At 44.7% G+C, this 5,000-nt stretch overlaps 1 protein-coding gene across 2 annotated transcripts in view; it reads left to right on the top strand.

Annotated features, from left to right (window-relative positions):
- Positions 1–5,000, top strand: part of LOC311319056 (class I histocompatibility antigen, F10 alpha chain-like) — a 53,972-nt gene that overhangs the window by 3,860 nt on the left and 45,112 nt on the right. The gene's annotated exons all lie outside the window — the stretch shown is intronic.

The following is a 5,000-nucleotide window of genomic DNA, read 5'->3' on the forward strand; positions in this document are numbered from 1 at the left end:
CGTCAACCGAGATCCTGCGAAAGCGAGCCTATAATCTTTAAATTGTTTAAGTCAAGAAAATGTGCCTGTATGAAAAGTGAATGAGCAGGAACGGCTGGACATCATTAAATGTAAATACAATAACTTCCTGTTTGGCGGGTTGGGGGCGGGTCTCTACATTTTAGAAGATAATGACGTCGGGTGGGTGGCGGGTGGATGATTGATGAGTGCACGCGGAGTCGGGTGCTCAAACTCCATCCGCGCATCTCTAATACACACACACGCACTCACACACACACACACACACACACACACACACACACACACACACACAGTCTCAGAATACTTAAATGGGAAAAACATTCTTCTCTCATTGATCACAGTAGGTCTGAGTCCTCAACAAAATGTTATTGATGTTATTGGTGATGAATTTGAACACAGCTGATACCAGTTAATAATGTGAGTCATTTATCCCTGAAACACACAGTCTGTTCTTTCATGGTAATGATAGTAAAAGCTCTCAGCTCAGCAGAGTGAAGCTGTTTGGGACGCTGCTTAGACTCCTGATCTCACTGGAACACAACGGGTTCAGACACATCCAGTTGGTCATATTGGGTTATTATGTGCTAATTTAGTCAGAACCAGTCTTTCTTTTAGTTGACCAGGTCCTAACTACAGATGCATCCCTAAAAAATGTGAATATTGTGAAAAAGTTATTTATTAAAATATTTATAAAAGTTATAATTATTATTTTCTATAATTTAATTCAAAAAGTGAAACTTTCATATATTCTAGATCCATTACACAAAGTGAAATGTTTCAAGCCTTTTTTGTTTTAATCTTTATGACTGTACAGTATGTTCAGTATGTTCATTTATACACTCAGTACTTGGTGGGGGCTCCTTTTGCACAAATTACTGCATCAACGTGGAGCAACATGGAGGCAATCAGCCTTGAAATATTTCACTTCATGTGAATCTATAATATATGAAAGTTTCACTTTTTGAATTAAATTATGGAAAATAATGAACTTTCCACAATATTCTACTTTTCTGAGATGCACCTGTAGTAAATTCAACCAAAGTCAGTTTAACTGTGCTTACTCTGAGCTACTGTCAGTTTGGATAGGCAACCTCTGCTGCTTAGATTTCACTGACGCTCTGCAGTTCAAAATCCCATTGGCTTAAAGGAGTAGAATCAAAATCCCATTGGCTTAAAGCAGTGTGCAGTAGAATCTAGTCTCTGAACCTGCTGATCTCTTTCCTCATTAACGTTGAGACGCTAGAGAATCCAGACGCAGAGAGACTTGTCTGTCCAGTTCAGATGTGTTCTTCCTTCCACCAACTTCACTATGAAGTTGATCATCTGTCTTCTTCTGGGAATCCATGCAGCACATGCTGGTCAGTAGAACCTCTTGAGTAAAATTACAGATGACGGCATTTTAGAATTCATCGTTTGTCTTTGTTATTTGTTATTTCACTTAGAGAAACGCTTTTACGTACAGTATATCTTCATGTGTTGAATGGATGTTTTTAATATGTTTACTGTACCATTTGGAACCTTTAGTCCAGCTGTTGCAGCTACTATAATGTACTTTCAAATTCCATGGACTTTGAAATAACCCTCTATTTGTGTAATATTATGCCATATTTTCTTGAATCTGGTTGAATAGTTGACTTCACTTCCAATATTTATTGTCAGCCCACAATGACCACTAGAGGGCGCTACAAATGATGAGAGCCAGTTATGATTGGATCCCAGGAGTCTCAGGCAGCTGTGTAGCAGTGTTATGAAGGCATGGTGCTACTAAACACTACATTATCCCATTTTACTAAAGCAGTGTTGCGTCCATCACAACATAGACAGGCTGACTCAGTGAACTCTTACTTTTATTGATCCTTTATGTGTGTGTGTGTGTGTGTGTGTGTGTGTGTGTGTGTGGGCATATGTGTTTGTGTACATGTGGATGTGCTTGTGTGCGTTTGTCTGTTTGTGTGTGTGTGTGTGTTTGTGTGTGTGTGTGTGTGTGTGAGTGCGCGTGTGTGTGTGTGTACAGTATGTGTGTGCGTGCGTATTTAAAAGCGCTATATAATTGCAGTCAATGGCGGACTGGCCATCGGGACGCTCAGGACGAATCCCGATGGGCCGGTCCTCATCCAGTGGGCCGGTGTGGGCCGGCCTGGTTGCTGTGAGTGAAATATTCAGAGGGGATATTCCCGCCGCTAACTGGCCCGGCCTGCTGTACATGACCGTAAATGCCTCCCTTCCCCGCTCAACAAATCACACGAGCACCCCCCCTCCCCCCCCCCCCCCCTTCCCCACTCAACAAATCACACGAGCACCCCCCCTCCCCTTCCCCGCTCAACAAATCACACGAGCACCCCCCCTCCTCCCCCCCCCCTTCCCCGCTCAACAAATCACACGAGCACCCCCCCCCCCCCCTTCCCCACTCAACAAGTCACACGAGCAAGTTACAAGTTGATTCTATATACTGGAGTGTCCCCTGTCTCAAACATAATGATTATTGAATATAAGAGCAAAAGAGAGAAATGTCTGTCAGCTAGCTAATCATGGCTTCTCTGCGTGACCTCTGGACATCCAAGTCCTCATCCACCCCTGAAGCACATGTCCAGTGTGTTTGGTTTCATAGTGAAACAGTAACTCAGCAGCAGAGTGAAGCTGTTTGAGACGCTGCTGTGTTCAGACCTGATCTCACTGTGACAGAGAGAGCTGATGGGGAACATAGACTCATATGATGAATGGGATCCACACACATAGAAAACACATCCCATTCATCATATTTCAAGGTTTGCCACAGGCAAGATCCTGCACCTATAGACTCTTAAGTATCTATTATTATTATTATTTTCTATGAGTCGAGCACGCCAGCCCTTTGTTGTTTAAGAACATAGACTCATACTCTGACTCTGACTTTAAATACACTATAAATGCTATATCTGCAGACTATTGATTTGGTCTTTGATTTCACACAAAAGTGATGATATTAATATTACTCTTTTGTCGATACATTGACTAAATATAAGAGTTTATGTGATTGAATAAAGGTCTGTCTAGTCCCATATCATGAGCTCATGTATGTAGACCAAACATCTTGTCTGTGTCCAGAAGGTGAGTGAGTTGGAGAACTTGAATGTAATGTTATTTCATATCTTTGTCTGAATAGTAGCAGACTAGAGGTGAATGTGGATAGTGGAAATGACTGGCATTTAAACATATCTTATTTTTACAGGTCTATTAAGCCTACTTGATTTGAATGACCATAGGCTACTTTATATTAGTTGTCTTTTAGAGATGTAGAATTCCTCCTCCAGTTGAACTGTTTGGACGTTCAGTTTTGAAAGCTAACCTCTGTTGCTTTGATTAGCCTAGTTTTGAGTGATGTCCCAGGACGTACCAACCATGATCACATCTCTACTGTCTCAAAGGGGTTCCTGAAGTGTTTAGCATGTTCATATTGTGGAGCCCTGTCTGATAGCAGCCTACATGTGGGCTGTGCTCACTGTTAGTTGTTTAGTGGGTTCTGTGTAACGGGTCTGACCCGGGGGTCCAAAGAGAGTCTCAGAGCAGGACTCCTTGATCCCGAGGGAGGATCTGTTCACAGGGAGAGGGGAGGGGAAGTGTGGGAGAGTGGATGGAGCGCTTGTAGTCCTGGAGGTGGGATGTGTAGTCTAGTTAGCTATGTGGAGGGTGTTATGTCAGGACTGTGGTTTACCAGTGAGGGCAGGTGATAATGGCTGGACAGGTGTTGTTTGAACGTGCGTGCGTCTGTCAACAGAGTCCAGTCCCAGATCCAAAGAGAGGACCGTGGGAGGAGGAGAGGGTGTTGAGAGAGAGAGGGAGAGAGAGAGAGAGGTAGAGAGAGAGAGAGAGAGAGAGGGAGATATAGATAGAGGGAGAGAGAGTGAGGGAGAGATAGAGAGAGGAAGTGAGAGAGAGAGAGGGAGATATATATATATATATATATATATATATATATATATAGATAGATAGATAGATAGAGAGTGAGAGAGGGAGAGTGAGAGAGAAAGAAACAGAGAGAGAGAGAGGGAGGGAGAGAGAGAGGGGGAGAAAGGAAGGGAGAGAGTGTGTGAGATAGAGAGAGAGAGAGAGAGAGAGGGAGAGAGAGAGGGGGAGGAAGAGAGGGAGGGAGAGATAGATAGAGAGAGGGAGATAGCGAGAGGGAGAGAAAGGGAGAGAGAGTGAGAGGGAGAGTGAGAGGGAGAGAGAGAGGGTGAGAGACAGAGAGAGAGACATAGAGAGAGACAGAGCAAGAGACGGAGAGAGAGAGAGCCAGACAGAATGACAACGAAAGACAGAGATAGAGAGAGGGACAGAGAGAGAGAGAGGCGGGAGAGAGAGAGATAGAAATGGAGAGAGGGATAGATATAGAGAGAGACAGAGAGGGAGAGGGAGAGAGGGGGGGAGAGAGAGAGAGAAAGAAAGAAATATAGAGAGAGATAGATAGAGAGAGAGAGATGGAGGGAGGGAGAGAGGGGGAGAGAGAAAGAGGGAGAGAGAGAGGGAGAGAGAGAGGGAGAGAGAGAAAGGGAGATAGAGTGGGAAAGGGAGACAGAGAGAGAGGGAGAGAGAGAGACAGACAGAAAGACAACGAAAGACAGAGAGAGGGACAGAGAGAGGGAAAGAGAGAGAGGGAGAGAGAGAGATAGAAAGGGAGAAAGAGAGAGGGACAGAGAGAGGGAGAGAGACAGAGAGAGGGAGAGAGATAGAGAAAGAGATAGAGAGAGAGGGAGAGAGATAAAGAGAGAGAAGTGGAGGTGGAGGTCTGGTCAGAGGTGGAGGGTTGGTCAGAGGTGGAGGGTTGGTCAGAGGTGGAGGTCTGGTCAGAGGTGGAGGGTTGGTCAGAGGTGGAGGTCTGGTCAGAGGTGGAGGTCTTGTCAGGTGTTGGGGAGTCAGGTGTTGGGGGGGCAGACTGGGACGTGCTCAGTGCCTCCCTCAACACACTGTGTACTATAGCTACTCTCTTTAATCACATCTCAGTT

This window comes from Borostomias antarcticus, assembly GCF_949987555.1.
Source record: "Borostomias antarcticus genome assembly, chromosome: 15".
Classification (NCBI taxonomy): domain Eukaryota; kingdom Metazoa; phylum Chordata; class Actinopteri; order Stomiiformes; family Stomiidae; genus Borostomias; species Borostomias antarcticus.